The sequence below is a fragment of the Zea mays genome, chromosome 6 (genome assembly GCF_902167145.1).
Source record: "Zea mays cultivar B73 chromosome 6, Zm-B73-REFERENCE-NAM-5.0, whole genome shotgun sequence".
In the NCBI taxonomy this organism is placed as follows: Eukaryota; Viridiplantae; Streptophyta; class Magnoliopsida; order Poales; family Poaceae; genus Zea; species Zea mays.
The window spans coordinates 72100934-72123686 of NC_050101.1; positions in this window are offsets into that span (position 1 = coordinate 72100934).

Here is a 22753-nt window from a genome sequence, read left to right on the forward strand (position 1 = left end):
ACCTTGTCAAAAAGTGTTTCCTACGAGGGCTCGAGGTGTTGCATGGTGACCGCAAGCCCCCGAGTGTATTTCCTATAACAGCTCTTGTCCTTGGGCGACGGATATGCATCGTTGGAGAATGCCTGAGGGGCTGCAGTGGTACAACTCTTTTTCATCACCCAGTAAAACGAACGACTTGGCTCGCTGAGCCAGTCGCCGAGCTTCGGCCTTGTCGAGGGGCAGCTCTCCTCGGAGGAGATATTCCCAGTACGGGGTCTGCCAGTTTAGGTTTGGTGTGATCCCACTCTGCTCTATCTCGACGCGCAGGGCCTCACCCTAGGCGGCCGAGGGTACCTCGGGCTGGACCGAGGTCTCCTCGGGCTCGGGTGCGTCGTTGGGTTTGACGGATGGTTGATATATGTCCCTGGAGAAGACATTCGGGGGAACCGTCATTCGTCCTGAGGCTATTTTAGCCAGCTCATCCGTGGTCTCGTTGTACCGTCGAGCAACATGGTTGAGTTCCAGCCCATAGAACTTATCTTCCAAGTGTTGAACTTCGTCACAGTAGGCCTCCATTTTTTGATCGTGGCAGTGAGAGTTCTTCATGACTTGGTCAATAACGAGCTGCGAGTCGCCACGAGCGTCGAGGCGCCGAACCCCTAGCTCGACGGCGATGTGCAACCCATTAACCAAGGCCTCGTACTCGGCCACATTGTTTGACGCCGGAAAATGGAGGCGTATTACGTAGCGCACATGTTTCCCGAGGGGTGAGATGAAGAGCAAGCCAGCACCGGCTCCGGTTTTCATAAGCGACCCATCGAAGTACATGGTCCAAAGTTCGGCCTGGATTGGAGCTGTCGGCAATTGGGTGTCGACCCATTCAGCCAGGAAGTCTGCCAAGACTTGGGATTTTATGGCCTTCCGAGGAGCGAATGACAGTGTTCCCCCATGAGTTCCACTACCCATTTTGCTATTTTACCCGAGGCCTCTCGGCACTGGATGAACTCTCCCAGGGGGAAGGATGACACCACAGTCACCGGATGAGACTCGAAGTAGTGTCGCAGCTTTCGCCGTGTTAGAATCACTGCGTACAGTAGCTTCTAGATTTGCGGGTAGCAGATTTTGGTCTCAGATAGCACCTCGCTGATGAAGTAGACTGGCCTCTGGATGAGCAGTGCATGCCCCTCTTCTCGTCTCTCGACTACGATCGCAGCGCTGACCATCTGAGTGGTTGCTGCTACGTAAATCAAGAGGGCTTCTCCCGCAGCGGGGGGCACCAAAATGGGCGCATTAGTAAGGGGTGCTTTAAGGTTTCCGAGGGCTTCTTCGGCCTCGGGAGTCCAAGTGAAGCGCTCGGCCTTCCTTAAGAGGTGATATAAGGGCAATCCTTTCTCGCCAAGGCGCGAGATGAAGCGGCTCAGAGCTGCAAGGCATCCCATGACCATTTGTACTCCTTTTAAATCTTTGATGGGTCCCATGTTGGTGATGGCCGCGATTTTCTCTAGGTTGGCCTCGATGCCTCGTTCGGAGACGATGAACCCTAGGAGCATGTCTTGGGGGACTCCGAAGACACACTTCTCGGGATTGAGTTTTATGATCTTCGCTTTTAGGCACCTGAATGTTATCTCAAGGTCAGAGAGGAGGTTGGAGGATTTCCTTATTTTGACAACAATGTCATCGACGTAAGCTTCGACCGTTCTGCTGATGTTCTCTCCGAACACATGGTTCATGCATCTTTGGTATGTTGCACCTGCATTCCTCAAGCCAAATGGCATAATAGTATAACAATATATGCCAAAAGGTGTGATAAAAGAAGTCGCGAGCTGGTCGGATTCTTTCATCTTGATTTGGTGATAGCCTGAATAGGCATCGAGGAAAGACGGGGTCTCGCACCCAGCGGTGGAGTCCACAATTTGATCGATGCAAGGCAGAGGGTAGGGAACCTTTGGACATGCTTTATTTAACCCAGTGTAGTCTACACACATCCTCCATTTCCCAACTTTTTTCTTTACAAGTACAGGGTTAGCTAACCATTCTGGGTGGAATACCTCTTTGATGAACCCTGCAGCCATTAGCTTGTGGACCTCCTCGCCTATGGCTCTTCGCTTTTCTTCATCAAAATGGCGCAGGTGCTGTTTCATGGGTCGGGCACCAGCTCACATGTCCAGTGAGTGCTCGGTGACATCCCTCGGTATGCATGGCATGTTCGAGGGACACCACGCAAAAATTTCGGCGTTTGTGCGGAGAAAGTCGACGAGCATTGCTTCCTATTTGGGGTCGAGCTCGGAGCCGATCCTGACTTTCTTGTCGGTGTCGTTGCTGGGGTCGAGGGAGACGGACTTAACCGCCTCGGCTGGTTCGAAGTTTCCGGCGTGCCGCTTCGCATCGGGCGCCTCTTTGGAGAGGCAATCCAGGTCGGCGATGAGGGCTTCGGACTCGGCGAGGGCTTCGGCGTACTCCATGCATTCCACGTCGCACTCGTAAATGTGGCAGTATGTGGATCCGACGGTGATGGTTCCCTTGGGGCCTGGCATCTTGAGCTTGAGGGACGTGTAGTTGGGGATGGCCATGAACTTGGCATAGCACGGTCTTCCCAACACCGCGTGATAGGTCCTTCGGAACCCGACTACCTCGAAAGTGAGGGTTTCCTTTCGGAAGTTGGAAGGAGTTCCGAAGCAGACGAGCAAATCAAGTTGCCCAAGGGACAGGACACGCTTGCCAGGGACAATCCCATGAAAGGGTGCTGCACCGGTCCGGATCGTGGACAGATCGACCCCCAAGAGCCCTAGGGTCTCGGCGTAGATGATGTTGAGGCTGCTGCCTCCGTCCATGAGGACCTTGGAGAGCCTAGCATTGCCGATGACAGGGTCGACAACAAGAGGGTACCTTTCTGGGCTCGGTACGCAGTCGGGGTGGTCGCCTTGGTCGAAGGTAATGGGTTTGTCGGACCAGTCTAGGTAGACTGGCGTCGCTACCTTCACCGAGCAGACCTTCCCACGTTCTTGCTTGCGGTGTCGAGCCGAGGCATTCGCTACTTTCCCACCATAGATCATGAAGCAGTTGTGGACCTCCGAGAACTCCTCTTCCTTGTCGCCCCCCTTCTTGTTGTTGCCTTGGTCCTTGCCACCTTCTGCCGAGGGCCCTGCCTTGTTGAAGTAACACCAGAGCATGTCGCACTCTTCAAGGGTGTGCTTGAAGGGACCCCTGTGATAGGGGAACAACTCCTTGAGCATCTTGTCAAACACGTTGGCCCCTCTGGGAGGCTTCCGAGGATTCCTGTGCTCGGCAGCAGCGACGAGATCTGTGTCAACGGCGTTGCGTTTTGCTTGCGTCTTCTTCCTGGTCTTCTTCTTCGTGCCACGCTGGACGGACGCCTCGGGGACGTCTTCCTTCTGCCTTCCCTGAGGCTGCTTGTCCTTGTGACGGAACTGCCCGAATTATTCCAACTTAAGTGCCTAAGTCCTGCCTTAGAGGCTAGACCACACTTAAATGGGAATAACCCGTCAATCCCTCGGATCTAGTCCGACTAGGCCACTAACAGGATCAAGTACCACAGTCTCACTCGATGGTGAGTCACAGAGCAAATACAATAAAGCATAAAACCATACATGAAGGCGTATCAAATCTTATTACATCATCATCAGAGTTTTAGCAAAAGTGGTCATCATTGTTCGAAATGCAGCGGAATAAAACTAACGATAAATAAACAGAGAGATGGGGAAGCCTATCCCATCACTCCTCATGCTCCTCCTCAGCTGAGGCAGGGTCCCACTCGACTGTCCAACCTGGTGGCAAGATGGACGGCCAAGTCACTCCAGCAACCATGTCCTCCAGAGAACCTGTAAAATTATGCCACAAGCAAGGCTGAGTATACTAATACTCAGCTAGACTTACCCGGTGTGAGGAGTCTACTCCTCTACCTCTAGACATGCAACTGTTTGGCTGAGGGGTTTGGTTGCCAAAAGCACTAGCTGAGTTTATAAATCAAGTTTTAGCTTTGTCAAGTTTTAGTGTGACTCTCTTAAGACTAAATGTGTACTATCTACTCATTCATGGTATCAAGCAACTTAGCAATCAACATCTTTTTGTCACCTCATCACATTTCCACTTGTTACTCAATGCAGTACAATGGATCAAGCAGTCTCATTAGCTGCGAGAAGCAGACGATTCGAATCGAGTTTTTATCCTTGCAAGGTAAACCTAAACACACGACGTGGCGAGGCACTCCATCCCCACACGCATCAACCGTCCCCCATCGATTCCCCGTCAGCAGAGAGGGGCTCACCGCCTTGGCGTACAATGCCTCACTGACCCCGACTGCCGTCGTGCAGTAACCGCACTTGTACCCACCATAACCGGAATGGGAGACCACGTCTCAGGTCGCGTGAGGAAGGCAATCTGCTACCAGGTTCAATCAGGTACTAGTCTTACCGATTTACCATATTTCTCGACATATGTTTAGTACGTTCAAACGCTTGACACAGGTATCCGCACGTTAATCCTTATTCCAATTTCATCTCGTAGACATCGCAACCCCCCATGGGTCCAAGTCCACAGACCCTTATCATTCTGTTATCAAGGTGGATACAATCAATTTTCCTGACCTCGCGCGAGTGCTAGAAAAATCACTCGACTTCTACTGAGATCCCTAATTAGCAAAGCAGCTACTCGACCTAGCATACTAGTATCCATCTCAACAAGGTTTTCTGAGTTCATGCAGCTAGGGTTTCAATCAACTCCTACACTTAAGTGCACAATACAAGCCTACAAACATTAAGTGTAGTAAAATAGCATATAGAATAGGTTATGCATAAACCGGGGCTTGCCTTCCAAAGCTGGGGCAGGTAGATCCTCTGGGGCAGGCTCTGGTGCTGGATCCGGGGCTACCTCCTAAGCAATTCCTTGCTCCGGCACGAGGACGTACTCTCCGTCAGTGAGGTTGCAATCTATCGAATGCAATGAATAAGAATATGCATGCCATGATTATACAGGATTTAGTAATCATTATGCTAAGTGAAGAAAAACTAAGTTAGTTAGTAACTTAGGGTTTCCTGGTCATACGGGGCTCTTAGTGGTTTACGCTTATCAATTTAGGTTTGGGTTTTGTCTAGGGATAAGCATAGTGGATTTGCAACTTGGATTTCCCTTAGATGTTTTAGTAGGCATTTAAGGGTTTTGCTGGTTGGATTAGGGTAACATTAGTTTCTACTATTAAATCCCCCTTTTATTTCCTATTTATGAATTCTAGTGTGGGTTTGAACTACAATAGTGATTTAACTTTTTCCAAAACTCCTGTAAAAATTTTAGTGGATTACTATTTGTCAATGTAGTCTGTCCTATAAATTTGAGGTCCAGAATAAATAGAATATGCCCTAGGCAAAAATAACAAAAGTTGGGGCAAAGGGGGGATTCCTTTGCACTACAACTCTTAACTAGGGGTGGGTTCTGTTCCAAGGGTCATTTTTGCTGGCATCTAAAGGTAATAACATGCTTCTATGCCAAAAATCACAGAAGGTTATTTGGTGGTTATTTAGTTGTGATTTTCTAAAGTTTAATGTTAAAAAGGCACTTACTACTAACTTGTCATTTGAAAAATGTCAAACAACAGAACTTATAATTTTTCTAGGTTTATAAATACAAAACATTTGTTATCCCAAGGTTTGGGGTGTTTTCTCCTTAGGGTTATTTTTCTAGGGTTTTTCTAAGTTTTCCTTGTTTTCCTAAAATAAAAGGTATCTCATTTCTTCTGTACTAAACAAGGGCATAATAAATTTTTCTAGTGAACTATACTGAATAAGAAAGCTAACAAAAATGTGGGTGCTCCCTGATTCTTTATTTAAACCACCTTTTATATTTTCTTCAACTTTAAGCAAAAAGTGATTTAAATAGCAAACTCTACCTTAATGGTGTGTACAGAGGGTTTTATTATTTTTAAACAGGTTAGGAAGTGATTAAGTACTTCTCTGAATTTTCTTAACCCCAGTCAAATAGTGTAGCTATTTTTCCTTATTTCTTTTAGCTTTTGACCAGTTAACCATTTAAATCAAAACTTTAAAGTTTTCTGTAACACTTAGGGGTTTTATGTTTTTCCTAAGTAGTTTACATTTTTTTTGGATCTGGCAAAATTGGTTTGACTTGATTTGGGTAAACCAAACTGAAGTTATGAATTTTACAAGTTATGTTTGGATTTAAATCAGATTATTTAAAAGGTTTCCTGGAATTCCACTTTGCACCGAAGACCCTGGGTTCCTTCTAAATCAATCCCTTCATTTATACCCCTGCGCTACTATTCCCCTGAGTCGCTAATAACACACAAAACCCCCTGGCCTTTTCTTCTTCTCCCCCGAGGTCCCTCCCCTTATGTAAACAGTAACCGCGGAAAGGAAAAGGGCGGCGCGGCTTACCGGCGGCGAGAGAGGTCCGGCGAGGAGTGGGGTTGGCTTCGGGAGGCCCTGGCGGTCACAGCGAGGTACGACTCGACGGTGGTGGTGGCCGGAATCGACCGGTCCACGTGCGCAGGCCGGAGCACTCGTCGGGGGTTGGCTTCGGGAGGCCCTGGCGGTCACAGCGAGGTACGGCTCGACGGCGGTGGTGGCCGGAATTGATCGGTCCACATGCGCAAGTGGGTGAACTCGTCGGCGGCGAGTGCTCCGGCCTAACCACGGCGATCTAGTTCAATCAAACAGCACGATGAGCTCCACGGGGTGACGTAGAGGCTATGTGTGCAGTGAATCGGAAAATGGCGCAGAGACTCACCCGGTCCACGTGCGGCGGCGGGGTTCCGAACTCCGGCGAGCATGATTGCGCCTTTCTGGTGGCGGGGGTCCTCGGTTCAAGCCTCGACAAGCTTCACGGCCTCCTAGGGAAGCTACCTAGGGGCTTGGATCGAGCAGAGGAGGGCGGGAAACGGTTCGGCCATGGTGGTTGTCCTCGGGCGGCTCTAGCGGGTCATGGAGAGGTCGCCGGAGCTATGGGCGAGCTCCGGGGAGTTGGGCGCGGGACAGGGGATGCAACGGGGAAGATGGCCGGGAACTGGGGCGGGCTTTATAGCCGTGGCGCGGGCGTGGTCACGGACGGCCGCGGACGCGTGGGGGTTCACGCACGGGCGTGCTCTGGGCGCGCCCCCGAGTGTCAGCCCGTGTCGAACATGTGTGCGTTTGCTTCTGCCATAGTTCAACGGCCGATTGGAGCACCTTAGCATGCAGATCTTGGCAAAACCACTATGTACGGTCTCTTCCCTGCACCATATCCTACCTTTTTGATGTGAGTCCCAAGCCAAGATACGGTCGGGGTAGGGAGATATAGAGGTGAGAAGTTGCCTCTGTCCTAGCTGTTCAAACTGGGACAAAAGCTATGCCAAGTCGTGTCAAATGACTTGGGGTGGGGTTCAACTTTCTCCAGGGTATTCTAGAGGTATTTTTGCGCCACTTTGTCAATTGGGTCAAATGGTTTTGAAGCTTGAATGAGGGTGAACATGTTTGATCTTTGGCCAAGGGTTGGTTTTGGACTTAGAGAAATTTTGATTCTTCTTTTGTGTTCAACCCTTTGGTGAATCTTTTGGGGTTTTTCTGAATTCTTTTTGGGGTCACTTTCTTACTATCATTTGCAGGGTATTAAGTGTACTATATCTTTTATAATTGGCCCATGTCATGATCATGTGGTTTTCATAACTTTTTGGTCACACTTACATCTAGTGCTCCATTTGTCCAAAGGGGTTTGGATTAGGGTTTGTGCAATTCTCCCCCTTATATGTGCATAACAAGCCAAGGCATGACACCTAAGCTAGGTTGCACTTATTTAGGATCTTGATTTTCATGTTTGAATTCCTTTACTCAGTTAAGTCACATGTGATGAAGGGCTTACTTGTGTAGTCTTGAGTGAAAACCCTAAGTAACACCAGGGGTGTTACAGCCCTTCTGGAAGATGGCTTCAACCGCCTCCTGACCAGAGGCGAACTTGGTGGCTATGTCCATCAATTCGCTCGCCTTGGTGGGTGTCTTATGTCCCAGTTTGCTTACCAGGTCCCGGCAAGTGGTGCCAGCGAGGAATGCTCCGATGACGTCCGAGTCGGTGATGTTGGGCAACTCGGTGCACTGCTTTGAAAACCACCGGATGTACTCTCGCAGGGATTCCCCTGGCTGCTAGCGGCAGCTCTGGAGGTCCCATGAGTTCCCAGGGCGCACGTCTTGAAAATTTCCAGCGAAGGCCTTGACTAGGTCGTCCCAGCCGAAGATCTGCGCAGGAGGCAGATGCTCCAGCCAGGCCCAGGCAGCGTCAGAGAGGAAAAGGGGGAGGTTGCGGATGATGAGGTTGTCGTCGTCCGTCCCTCCCAACTGGCATGCCAGCCGGTAATCTGCGAGCCACAACTCCGGCCTCGTCTCTCCTGAGTACTTGGTAATGGTAGTCGGGGCTCGGAACCGGGCTAGGAACGGCGCCCGTCGTATGGCCCGGCTGAAGACCCACAGACCTGGTGGTTCGGGCGAGGGGCTCCGATCCTCTTCACTGTCGTAGCGTCCCCCGCGTCTAGGGTGGTATCCTTGGCGCACCTTTTCCTCGAGGTGGGATCGACGGTCGTGGCGGTGTTGTTCGTCGCCGAGGCGATCCCGGGCTGCCGGCGTCTCATCTCCTGTGTGCTCGGTGTGGACCGAGACCTCGCGCATGTGTTGGGAGGACGCTGCGTGATGCTCCGAGGGGCATCCTCGCCTTCGGGAGGCAGAGCTCTCGGCTCGTCGGGCTGCGACATTTTCCAGGAGGTTCTTGAGTTCGCCCTGGATACATCGCCCCTCTGTGGTGGATGGCTCCGGCATTGTTCGAAGTAACATCGCCGCTGCAGCTAGGTTCTGGCCGGCCCCACTGAAGGCCGGGGGCAGCCCTGCCCTGGCATCGTCAATGATATGGCACTGGACGTCCCGGGCCCAATGACGCGCTCCTCCAGCGAGTGCTCGGCATGCCCACTCCTGCTCGATGTTTTGTCGAAGCTGCACAAGTCGCCCCATTTCTTCGTTGAGCTTGGCCTGCATCTCGCGGAGTTGCTCGAGCTGTGTGCCCTGACCCCCCATAGGAACCCAGGCCACAGCTAGCTCCCGCGGGATCTCAACGCGAGACGCAGGCATAGGGGCGTCGTCATTTCCTGGCATGCCGAGGTGGTTGTCTTTGTTGTGATCCCCTTGATCGATGTGGAAACACTCGCGAGTTGGGTCGTAACCCTCACCGTCAAGGCTGTGGCCATCGTTAGAGTAGCCGAAGAGGCAGTGGTCACATGCAGACATGAAGTCTTGCATGGCACTGGGATCACGGAGTCCGGAGAAATCCCAACTGAAGTCGGGGTCGTCCTCTTCCTTGGAACCCGCGGGTCCGGAGGTAGAGATGGCCATCCGTAGGTCCCATGTTGACCACATATGGTACCCCGGAAGGTCAGGATATGCCCTTGCGAAAGCGCTTGCCGAAGTGGGGTCGCTTGGTGGATTGAAGCTGAATCTAAAGGGAACAGGATGGAAAACTGATGGTACCTCTTGGTTAATGGACGGTGGTGAAGTCGCATCGGGGATGGAATGTGCCGTTATCTCAGGTGCTAGACTAATGCCCGACAAGTCCCTCGCAAGGGTGCTGGCGTCATCAGTCCACCTTGGGTTGGCACGTTGCTAGGAAGCGACACCCGTCGTTGTCCGAGGTGCGAGGATAACACCCGACATGTCTCCGACAGGGGTGCCGGTGTCGTCGACTTGCTCTGGTTCGACAGCCGACGAGGTGCCGCCTCTTGCCTGGCCACAGTTGCTCCGTCTCCTCCTCCGATGAGGAGGGTGGCGAGGCAAACCCGGGTGTTCCTCTTCTGCCATGGGGAAATGTCGTCGTTGGGCTCGCCTCCGCCGGGCTAGCCGACGACCGTCGCTATTGTCGTGCTGCGGGGGGAGGAGTACCATGTCGTAGCTGTCGTCGGGGGACATGAACTCGAGACTCCCAAAGCGGAGCACCATCCCGTGCTGAAGAGGCTGCTGAAGATTGTCCATCTGGACCTCAACGGGAAAGTATTGCCAACACGTAGCTGGACCCCTACCTGGCGCACCAACTGTCGGTGTTTTGGACCCGCGAGGACCCTCAACCGACTAGTGAATTTGACGCTGCGTGTCCCTGCCCAGATGGGTTGATGCAAGATGAAACACAAGAGGGGGGATGAGGCTTATATTATCTTGCACCGGGGTGCTCGTAGTAGGGGTTACAAGCTTCGCGGGAGAGGGTTTGGCCTTGGAGTGAGCCATCTGAGTTAGCCTCCCTTGCCTCCGCCCTCGCCCCCCTTGGGAAGGCCCTGGGCATCCCCTTTTATAGATACAAGGGGATGGTCCAGCTGGACATATGGGGGTGTAGCTATGTGCTAATGTGGCCGACGGAGAAGTGCTTGAGCCCTATAGAAGCGTAGCTGGCGGTGCAGCCCTGGGTCCTGCTGACGTTTCTTTGCCTTCGTAGAGAGCTGAGAACAATCGACGTCATGGACGCATGCAGGGAACCATCATTACCTATTGCCGGAGTAATCTAGATGTGACATCGGTCTTGTTCCTTCATAGCCTGAGGTGGCTAGCTAGAGGTAGGGTAATGATGTATCCCTTGTAGCGTAGTCGGTCTGAGGCCGAGGTCGGGCGAGGCAGTGACTTCTCCTGAGGCCGAGGCTGTGGTCGGGCGAGGTTGTGACTCCTCCCGAGGTCGAGGCCTGGGGTCGGGAGAGGCGGAGACCTTCTCCCGAGGCTGAGGCTGAGGCCGAGGCCTGGGATCGGGCGAGGCGGAGACCTTCTCCCGAGGCCGAGGCTGAGGCCGAGGCCTGGGATCGAGCGAGGCGGAGCTCCCTGTTGTGCCCGAGGCTGAACTCGAGAGAGGCCGTGACTTACTGTTGTTAGTCTTACCCTGGTGGTTGGCACAGTAGTCGGAACAGGGTGAATAGTGTTGTTTTCCTATCAGAACGATCAGTAAAGGGGCGAAGTGACTGCGGTCATTTCGACCTTGCCAACTGAGGCACGCGTGTCAGGATAAGGTGTCAGGTGATCCCCGCATTAAATGCACATGCGATACGGTTGGTGGTAAGGCAATTTGGCCGAGGTTGCTATACGACAAAGTTTGCCCGAGCTTAGCCTCTGGCGAGCCGGGGGTGCGCCCGCTGCCGGGGGTGAATCCATCCGGGACTACTGTTCTTGCCCAAGGCCGGGCTCGGGCGAGACGAGATCGCGTCCCTTGGTAGATGAGGCTTTAACTTTGAGCTGTGCTTACCAGTATTTACGGTCTGTTTTGAAGATGTTTTCCAGCCATGCTTAGGAGTATTGGGGGTACCCCTAATTACGGTACCCGACAAATATAGCCCAAAGTATTTAAAGAAGATAACAATTTCAGCTCATCATGCACACTAGTTATAGGATTGAATGTTCTCTAGTTGTGGCATAGAAGTAATAGTATTATCATCACACAACTCTTCTTTATCATACGGAACAATAAGACAATCCTCTTGTAACAAAGGCAACTCAGATTTATCTGAAGGCATGATATCAGTAGAATTACACAAATTATTTTTAGTATCATTCACAGAAACAAATTGTTGTCTCAATAGTGCTTTCACATCAGTCCAAGTTTGTGGTTTCTCATAGGCATGCTAATAATATGTAACACTCCAAAATCGTATCTTGGTGAATTAAGAAATTTTCCTAAAGATTTGAAATCTCAAGCATATTATAACAAAGTTATGAATTGAGAATATCTTCCCTACAATTTAATAAATAGTAAATTTAAAATGTTGGCTATATACTTAAACTATAATAAATAGGATAGTGAGTTATTTCTATATAAATTACTCCTATTGGGGTTATATAACTATGTGAATTCCATGCTTATTAAATTTCATGCATACAAATACTTATTTGAGCAAAGTAAATAAGGAGTAAATAAGTGTGAAATATCTACATTCATGTTGGTGTTTTGGTTGTGTATATAAATATGGTTTCAAAATTTAAAATCAGATTTGAATTGGGATAATTAAAACTAGAAATAAAAAACTGAAAAAAGAATAGCAAATAAAAGGCTTACCTAATCGGCCACTTAAGGAACACACCACACATGAGTTTTTCCACCTATTTTTTTATTCCACTTGCCGGATCTTGCATCACTGTTACCTATTCTAGATACGAGTTTGTTAGAGTTCCTAATAGATAGGATAGGATTGTAACAGATAAGTACCAGATTAGATATATCATGTAGCAGATTTGGTTTCAAGTTTGTTAGAGTTTCTAATATATAGGATATGATTTTCACAGATAAGTACCAGATTAGATCTACCATGTAACCACCCACCTCCTAGGCTATATAAATACATGCCACCATAACACCTCAAGCCATCAATCAAAGACTCATCTCATCCATAGCCTCGCAGCAGCCACCGCTCGCCGGTGGGCCTGCTACCACAGGTAGGATGCCGCAGCCCTGTTCCAGTGTGAACATGATCGTGCAAGGGAGAAACGGCCCTGGCCGTCGATCTAGTGATGAGCGCTCATGATTGAATCTCAAATACCCCATTGTGATCGAAAACCGTAGACGTTGATCTCAGATCTGTTGGCCAAGATCAGATTGAAGGATCCTTTAATCTCGAGCGTTAATTTTAGATTCAACCGCTATGATAGAATACCAATTCAGGTTAGATAAGTCTCTGATCCCTGCCGGCGGATTTGGATCCCACGACTAGCAATCCATCGTACCATTTTGCCATGTCCACCTTTATAAAGAGACCCCCCCTGGTTTCTAGTAATAAACTTGTCGTCCTACCTAGGGTAATGATCTTTACTGCTAGGTCCTGTTATTTACACCGGAGACCCTGAACTCCAATTAAATTGTGGGCGCAGTCCGTAGAACTTAAAATAAATCTGGGAAATAGTTTTAAGTGTAAAAATAAATATAAAATCTTAGGAAATTCATAACTCTATGAATTTAACTTCTTTTTGATCATTCCAGTTGCATTAAATTCATACTAATATTTTTTATCATCTAGTAACCTAATTTTGTTGTGCAACACATGTTAAATTTATGCACTTAATTTGTTATATATCTAACACTTAAATCTTCAGAAAATCATAACTCCTTAACCGCAACTCCGATCTTAGTGGTTCTCGAACCTGTGATCTTGTTATGATGCATAGAACATTATTATGTAGTATGTTCTTATGTTTGGTGTTATGTTAATTTTGTCTATACCATGTTCGTTTGTATTTCTACGAGTAGCAGCGAGGTTACGAGTCACTTGAAGACCAAGTTGGTACCTGGGAATCTCGAGTCTAAGGCAAGTTGTGCCCTTGATCACTTTTCTCTTTACCCAATAATGTTCCTGTTAATCACGGTGACATTCTCAGGTTAATTTGATGGGACCTAATAGGTTTCTCTAGCATTGTTTATCCCCCACCTTGCAAATAGATGAATTATTGGGTAGATTTGCTATTGCTCTACCTGGTTTCGGGAAAATAATGTTATGTTATGATCATGTTCCAATTATGGTGTTTTAATTATTGTTCATGATAAGAGCATGTTAATTGGAACATGGAGAACCACCCGGGAAAACAGTGCTACCATAAGGCTGGAATAGGACGCCCTTGGCTGACTAATTAGGAAAGCTAGTGGAGGACGGCCTTACCCGAAATGGGCAAGGGCGGTAAAGGAGCTGCGTATAGGGAGGTTCTCGGGTCGATCATGCTGCGATGGCTTTTCGAATGAGGGATTCCTATATTTCGTTTCTCAGAAACCGTAGCGGGTTTTCTGAAGCTAGTGGAACTTGGTAAAGGCCTCATAGTGGATCCCTAGCCATTCACCTCGGAAGTGTCTAAGGGCCTTGCAAACCCTGGCTAGACGGGATACACGACTTGTGTGTAAAGGGTGCAACCTCTGCAGAGTGTAAAACTAGTATATCAGTCGTGCTCACGGTCATGAGCGACTCAGACACTCACATGATTAAATTATGGAATTAAATTTAATCTATCATATGCATTGCATCATGGGTTTTATTATTTATTTTGATCCCTTATTTATTTGGGTTGGTATCTACTTATACTTAGTAATTGCTAATAAAATTTTGACCAACTCTAAAAGCAATGCTCAGCTTTAATCATCTCCTTTGTTAAGCCTTACACTTCACATGAGCTCCCACCTTTGGTGAGTTCATGCACATTATTCCCCACAACTTGTTGAGCAATGAACGTATGTGAGCTCACCCTTATTTGTAACACCCGGTTTTAAAGGGCAAAGCCGGGTGCATCTCATACATGCGCCAAGAAGACAACACATATAATAACAGAGTGTATAGAGATAAATGTCATAAAACATCAGAGTGTTTATTACATAGCGGAAGACTTATTACAAAATAAAATAATGAATATAAAACGAACTAAGGATCGTCGGCGCAAATGTCGACTGAGAAACGCCACCTAGATCAGATCAAACTCCTCGATACTTGGCTCCACCTGAACCACCTGTTCTTCTCCTGTGGGGGGGGGTGTGAGACAGCAAGAGTGAGCTCACATACGTTCATCGCTCAACAAGTTGTGGGGAATAATGTGGCATGAACTCACCAAAGGTGGGAGTTCATGAAGTGTAAGGCTGATCAATGAAATAAAGGCTGAGGCTGAGCATTGCTTTTATAAGTTGGTCAAAATTTTATTAGCAATTACTAAGTGTAAGTAAATACCAAACCTTAATAATAATAAAGAACAATAATAGTAAAATAATCCCAAATGCGATGCAAATGTTAAATTGAATTTAAGTTCCATAATTAATCATGTGAGGGTCCGAGCCGCTCATGACCGTGAGCACGACTAGTATACCAGTTTTACACTCTGCAGAGGTTGCGCATCTTTACCCACAAGTCATGTTACCCATCTGCCAAGAGATGGCCAATCTCATACACCTCTACCGAGGAGGCGAGGCAGGGCAACACTACGAGGCCTTTACAAAGTTCCACTAGCTTCAGAAATCCCGCTACAGTTTATAGGAAGCTCCAGTGCAGGGTTCTTGCCTGACCGCCATCGCAGCAAAATCAACCCAAGGACCTCCCTACACTGACCACTCCCCTACTGCCCTTGCCCCTTTCGGGTAAGGAAGACCTCCACTAGCTTTCCTAGTTAATCAGCCAAGGGCGTCCCATTAAACCCTTGTGGTAGCACTGTTTTCCCGGGTGGTCGCTCCATGTTCCCATTAATTTAATGATCTTAACATGAACAGTAATAATAACAAGATAATAACAGAATAATCATGTGTAGTGTAACTCCATACCCAATCCACATAAAGCAATAGCAAGTACTACCCAAAAATATTTCAGGGGTGAACAAGGTATAGAGGTAATAAAAACTGGGGTAACATAAAGGCTCCCATCAAAATTAACCTATGCAGATCATTAAAATTAATAAGAACATGGCTGGGAAAAGTAAGTGATCAAGGGCACAACTTGCCTTCAATGAGCTCCTGCTCAGCTATCTCTATTTGTTGAACCTCAGTTTCCACAGTGGCTTGCTCGTCTACTCGCATCAACACAATACATACATAGTATAGCATAAATTAACATCACATCACACATAATAATACACTGCGTAAAAATAATCTATGCGTTGCTACGAGACTAACGGAACTTGAACGGATCAAATCGGAGTTAAAACGGAGGAGATACGAATTTCCTAAGGTTTTTTTGTATTTGATACGAGATTAGCTAAGAAATAAATTTTAATACCATTTTCATGTTAAAACAGATACACTAAGTATTAAACAATATTAATACAAAATTATAGGAACTGGGATGGATTAAAAAGGAGTTAGTATGAATTTTCTAGGAATTAAACATGTTTTAATGATTATTTTTCACATTAAAATCATTTCTGAGATTAATTCATCTGCCACTGGTCTGCGCGCATGAAATATAGAAAGCGCAGGGGCTACACGGTAAGATTTCCTAAGACACAGAGCGCCACAGGGTGTACTGCGGGATGATTCTGCAAAAGTTTGGGGTCTCTTTAGTAAAAAGGGCCAACCGAAAGGGTATCAAGCGACCACAGCCGTTCGATCAAAAGTCTATGGCCCAGATTAGATCGCCAGGGTTTGCAATCGGTACATGGCTTCGACGGTCGGATCACGATCAAACGCTCAGCAGTGAATACGACTGAGGCCACATCCCGACCGTCCGCACCCAGATCTACGGATCGCGACACTTATCCTATTCGATCTAATCACCCGCGCTGGATCGAGATCCCACGGTTGCAAAAGTTTTCCTATCCTATCTAATCGTGACCGCCCAACCAAGGAACGACGGCCAGTATAATTCATCCCTAAAATGGTACCCAGAATTGATCTCTGCCATACATCCAAAACTCAACCGCTTCCGTGTGTTCTTCTCCTCTTAGTCAACACCGGCGCCCCCTGGACGACATCGAAGACGGCGGCAACCTTTCATCCCTATTCTCCTACCGACGGGTTCTACATGATGCAAGCGAGACATGATGCAAGCGAAGGTAGCGAGGGAAGCCACGGTGCTCTTACCAGATCCTGCGCCGAGGCAGTACTCCGCTCCCGCTCGGTGCGGCCCGCGGAATCGAAGCACAAGGCGACCATCTCCTTCCCACTGAATCTCGCCCATGGAGGAGCTTGAACAGGAAGCAGGTGTGAGTGATGGCGAAAGTCTACCAGGTGGATGAGAGGAAAGGGGGTCGCAGATTTTGGCTGGTCATATACCCGTCCACGGCTCGCGATACAACCGTAAGCCCCGATCCCGGCGGCCATGGCAAGCTTCGTTGGAGTCTGTCACGGTGGTTGAAAGCAGAGCCAACAGCGGATCTCACGCCCGAGGAAAACGGCTGAGGAATAGGAATCCGGGCGAGGTTTTCGCGCGCAGTTGAGCCAGCGCCGTTGCGATCGATTCCGGTAGTCTCTCGCACGCTCCGGTTCTCACGAGGAAGAAGCTGACCCGCTGACCCTACAACGCAGTAGCCGGCTTGAGCAAACAGGTATGCTGACGAGTGGGCCCATATGGCAGCGACTCCGCGCGCGTGGGCTGAGGGAAGTTGAGCCGTGCGCCTAGGTAGCGAGAGAATGAGTCATGGTCCCCTGAAGTCAGTGGCTTGTGGATGGGAGCACACGCACACAGAGGCTGACTTGCAGGCCCATGCCGTCAGCTAGTGAAGGCAGGAGTGGGCTGGCGGAAGTGGAAGGGGAAATGGGCCGGTTTTGTAGGCTTTGGGCCCAAGCGTCATTTCCCTTTCTTTTTCTTTATTCTTTTATAATTTTATTTTCTGTTTTCTTTCCCTTTTAATTTCTAGAATTCAAATTGTAAGATTATACTCATTTTAAATGTACACATTGAACCTAATAATATGAAAAGTCTAATTATTTTTATATCTATTTCTTTATTGTTTTTTTATAACATTTTCCTTCTCTTCTCTAACCTCTAATTTGCGAACTAGGGTTAAATATCCAAATTTGGATTTTTAATATATTTCTTTTTACACAACTTTTATATTGTCACAAAATGCACACAAGATAAAATCCCAGCATGATGCATAATTTAGTGGTAAATCTTTTAGATTAGTTATTTGTCTTTAAATATGATACTTACTTGTGATGATAAGTAGATACAATATACACATATACATAAAGGAAATAATTTTTTTCCTTTTATATTATCTCTTACAAATTAGGTATTACAAATCCTACCCCCCTTACAAAGAATCTCGTCCTCGAGATTTAGGAAGATCTAGGAAAAAGGTGGGAAAAATCTATGCGAAACTCTTCTTCTCTTTCCCATGATGCTTCATCTTCTCCATGGTGACGTCATTGCACTTTGCACATCTTTATCACCTTATTTCTTGTAACTCAAGCCAAAGTATCAAGAATCTTGATAGGATACTCCGTGTAAGTCAAATCACCCTGAACATTGAGCTCTTCCATTGGAAATTGTTCCTTAGGGACACGAAGACACTTCTTAAGTTGAGATACGTGAAATACATTATGCACATCAGATAGATTATCAGGTAGCTCGAGTTGATAGGCCATCTCTCCAACTTGCCTAAAAACTCAGAATGGTCCAATAAAGCGAGGGGACAATTTGCCCTTGACTTTGAATCTCCTCATTCCACGAAGTGGTGACGTCTTGTGGTAAACATGATCACCTTCCTCAAATTCCAGTGGTCTTCTTCTATTATCAGCGTAGCTCTTTACCTGGTCTGAGCTACCCTTAAATTCTCTCGAATTATACGAACTTGTTCTTCTGCCTCTTGAATGAGTTCAGGTCCAAAGATCTGTCTTCCTCTAGTCTGATCCAATTTAGAGGAGTCCTGCATTTCCTGTCATATAGAGTCTCGAATAGTGACGTCTTCAGACTGGCCTGGTAACTATTATTATATGAAGACTTAGCACAAGGTAGACACTTGTTCCAACTACTACCATGCTGAAGGGCACAAGCTCTCAACATGACGTCCAATACTTGATTAGTCCTTTTAGTCTGTCCATCAGTCTAAGGTAGGCCGAACTAAAATTCAACTTCGCATTCGTATTCTCATGTAAACTTTTCCAAAATCTGGAGGTAGACTGTGATCCTCTATCCAAAATGATCTTCTACGATACACTGTGTAGAGACATAATCCAAGACATGTATAACTTAGCCAATTGTGATCCCTTATAAATAGTCTTGACCGGAATAAAATGAGCCACTTGGGTCAGTCTATCCACAATAACCCATATAGAATCGTATCCTTTCAAGTTGCGAGGCAATCCAGTAATGAAGTCCATACCAATCTCTTCCCACTTTCACTCGGGTATCTTTAGTGGGTGCAATAGTCCAACTAGTCTTTGGTGTTCAACCTTAACTCTTTGGCACACGTCGCACATAGCCACATGTGCAGCCACATCTCTCTTCAAACCATACCACCAATACTTTTGCTTCAAATCTTGATACATCTTGGTGCTTCCAGGATGGATAGAATAAATTGAGTCATGTGCTTCCTTCAATATAGTTTCCCGAAGACTATCAATATCGGGAACACAGATCCGATTCTTGAACCATATCGTGCCTTGCTCATCCTCTGTGAATTCCGAACCTCAACTTTCAGTAATCAGATCCTTAATCTCTTGTATTTTAGCATCACCAATCTATCCTTCTGCGGATTTCTTGCTCCAAGGTAGGTTCCACATCCATAATAACTCCTTTAGTGTGAGCAACTATCCCCAGGTTAAGTCTCCTGAAATCTCCAACAATCTCATCGGGTAGCTGGGCAACAATAGCTGAATGAACATGCTCCTTTCGACTCAAGGCATCCGCAACCAAATTTGCCTTGCCTAGGTGATAGTGAATCTCCAAATCATAATCCTTAATGAGCTCCAACCAACGGCGTTGCCTAAGGTTGAGATCCTTCTGAGTGAATATGTACTTCAAGCTCTTATGATCCGTGTATACTTGGCACTTCTCATCCCACTTGAATGCTCTTCCTTTTTCCAAAAGCGATGTCATAGGCTTAGCATATTTAGAGAACCCTTCAATAAATCTCCGATAATATCCTGCGAGTCCCAAGAAACTCCGAATCTCAGTAACTGTAGTGGGCACTCTCCACTCCATTATCTCCTTCACTTTAGCAGGATCCACTGCTATTCCTCCATTAGAAATAATATGACCAAGGAATGGCACCTTGTCAATCCAAAACTCGCACTTGCTGAACTTAGCGTAGAGTTGATTATCTCGCAGCTTCTGTAGCACCAACCTTAGATGTTCTTCATGATCACTTTCACTCCTAGAATAGATAAGAATATCGTCGATGAACACTAGATGAATCTGTCCAGATTATGAACACCTTGTTCTTTAGATCCATAAAATAGGCTGGTGTATTGGTTAGTCCAAATGACATAACGGTGAACTCATATAAACCATATCAGGTCGAGAAATCCGTCTGGGAAATATCTAATGGCCTAATCTTCATTTGATGGTAACCCGATCTGGGATCAATCTTCGAGAATACCCTTGCACCTCTCATCTTCAATGCGGGGTGACAGATACTTGTTCTTCACAGTGACATCATTAAGGGTCCTATAATCCATGCACATCCCTTGCGATCCTTCTTTCTTCTGTACAAATAGAACCGGCACTCCCCAAGGTGAGGAACTCGGACGAATGTACCCAACCTCTTGCAACTCCGTTAAGTGCTTCTTTAGTTCTTTTAACTCTTCTATAGACATTTTATGTGTCCATTTAGAAATAGGAGCAATTCCAGGTAAGAGATCTATGACAAACTCAACTTCCGTATCTGGTGGCATCCCTAGTAACTCCTCTGGAAAGACATCCAAAAAATCCTTAACCACACGGATGTTGTCACCAACAAACTTACCATCGACTAAGAATGCCGCTAGTCTGGTGGCGGTAGTTACTGCTATTCCAACTTCAAATCTTTCTCCTTTGGAACTGGTGAGTTCTATGGATCCTTTAGCACAGTGCATAAACTGCCTTTGACTTTCTTAACCATGACATACCAAGGATTACGTCTATAGTGCTCTCTTCTAACACTATAGGGGTATATCCCATCTGGGTTAGAAACACAAGGTAAGAAGGGAAGATTTGTAGACAAGACGAGTAATTACGAGGAATGTTACTGCGGTAGATTTACTAGCTAAGTAGATTAGTGTGTTATCCACTAAAGCTAATACATTGCCTTATGGTGGTACATGCTAAGATGCCCGTCTATACTGTTTCAATCAATCAAAGAAGCAAATCAGGCATTTGTCATCAGAACAATCAACCAACATTTTTTTAAAAAATAGAGAAAATAGTTTTAATTTTGTCTTAGGTCTCCTATCTCTTAAAAAGTTCATAAATGTAGGATTCCAAGGTGTGAAATCCATCTTGTCTCAGAGTAGAAAAGGTAAGAATCATCAGAGTAGAACAGTAGAAGGTGAGACAGGATCAAGATAAGTATAGAGAGAATCAGAGTAAGGTAAGTAGGTAAGGGTTTTGTCCATTTCTATCTAGGTTTCGTCCTACAGTCAACATTTCCTCTGATACCACTTCTGTAACACCCGGTTTTAAAGGGCAAAGCCGGGTGCATCTCATACATGCGCCAAGAAGACAACACATATAATAACAGAGTGTATAGAGATAAATGTCATAAAACATCAGAGTGTTTATTACATAGCGGAAGACTTATTACAAAATAAAATAATGAATATAAAACGAACTAAGGATCGTCGGCGCAAATGTCGACTGAGAAACGCCACCTAGATCAGATCAAACTCCTCGATACTTGGCTCCACCTGAACCACCTGTTCTTCTCCTGTGGGGGGGGGGTGTGAGACAGCAAGAGTGAGCTCACATACGTTCATCGCTCAACAAGTTGTGGGGAATAATGTGGCATGAACTCACCAAAGGTGGGAGTTCATGAAGTGTAAGGCTGATCAATGAAATAAAGGCTGAGGCTGAGCATTGCTTTTATAAGTTGGTCAAAATTTTATTAGCAATTACTAAGTGTAAGTAAATACCAAACCTTAATAATAATAAAGAACAATAATAGTAAAATAATCCCAAATGCGATGCAAATGTTAAATTGAATTTAAGTTCCATAATTAATCATGTGAGGGTCCGAGCCGCTCATGACCGTGAGCACGACTAGTATACCAGTTTTACACTCTGCAGAGGTTGCGCATCTTTACCCACAAGTCATGTTACCCATCTGCCAAGAGATGGCCAATCCCATACACCTCTACCGAGGAGGCGAGGCAGGGCAACACTACGAGGCCTTTACAAAGTTCCACTAGCTTCAGAAATCCCGCTACAGTTTATAGGAAGCTCCAGTGCAGGGTTCTTGCCTGACCGCCATCGCAGCAAAATCAACCCAAGGACCTCCCTACACTGACCACTCCCCTACTGCCCTTGCCCCTTTCGGGTAAGGAAGACCTCCACTAGCTTTCCTAGTTAATCAGCCAAGGGCGTCCCATTAAACCCTTGTGGTAGCACTGTTTTCCCGGGTGGTCGCTCCATGTTCCCATTAATTTAATGATCTTAACATGAACAGTAATAATAACAAGATAATAACAGAATAATCATGTGTAGTGTAACTCCATACCCAATCCACATAAAGCAATAGCAAGTACTACCCAAAAATATTTCAGGGGTGAACAAGGTATAGAGGTAATCAAAACTGGGGTAACATAAAGGCTCCCATCAAAATTAACCTATGCAGATCATTAAAATTAATAAGAACATGGCTGGGAAAAGTAAGTGATCAAGGGCACAACTTGCCTTCAATGAGCTCCTGCTCAGCTATCTCTATTTGTTGAACCTCAGTTTCCACAGTGGCTTGCTCGTCTACTCGCATCAACACAATACATACATAGTATAGCATAAATTAACATCACATCACACATAATAATACATTGCGTAAAAATAATCTATGCGTTGCTACGAGACTAACGGAACTTGAACGGATCAAATCAGAGTTAAAACGGAGGAGATACGAATTTCCTAAGGTTTTTTTGTATTTGATACGAGATTAGCTAAGAAATAAATTTTAATACCATTTTCATGTTAAAACAGATACACTAAGTATTAAACAATATTAATACAAAGTTATAGGAACTGGGATGGATTAAAAAGGAGTTAGTATGAATTTTCTAGGAATTAAACATGTTTTAATGATTATTTTTCACATTAAAATCATTTCTGAGATTAATTCATCTGCCACTGGTCTGCGCGCATGAAATATAGAAAGCGCAGGGGCTACACGGTAAGATTTCCTAAGACACA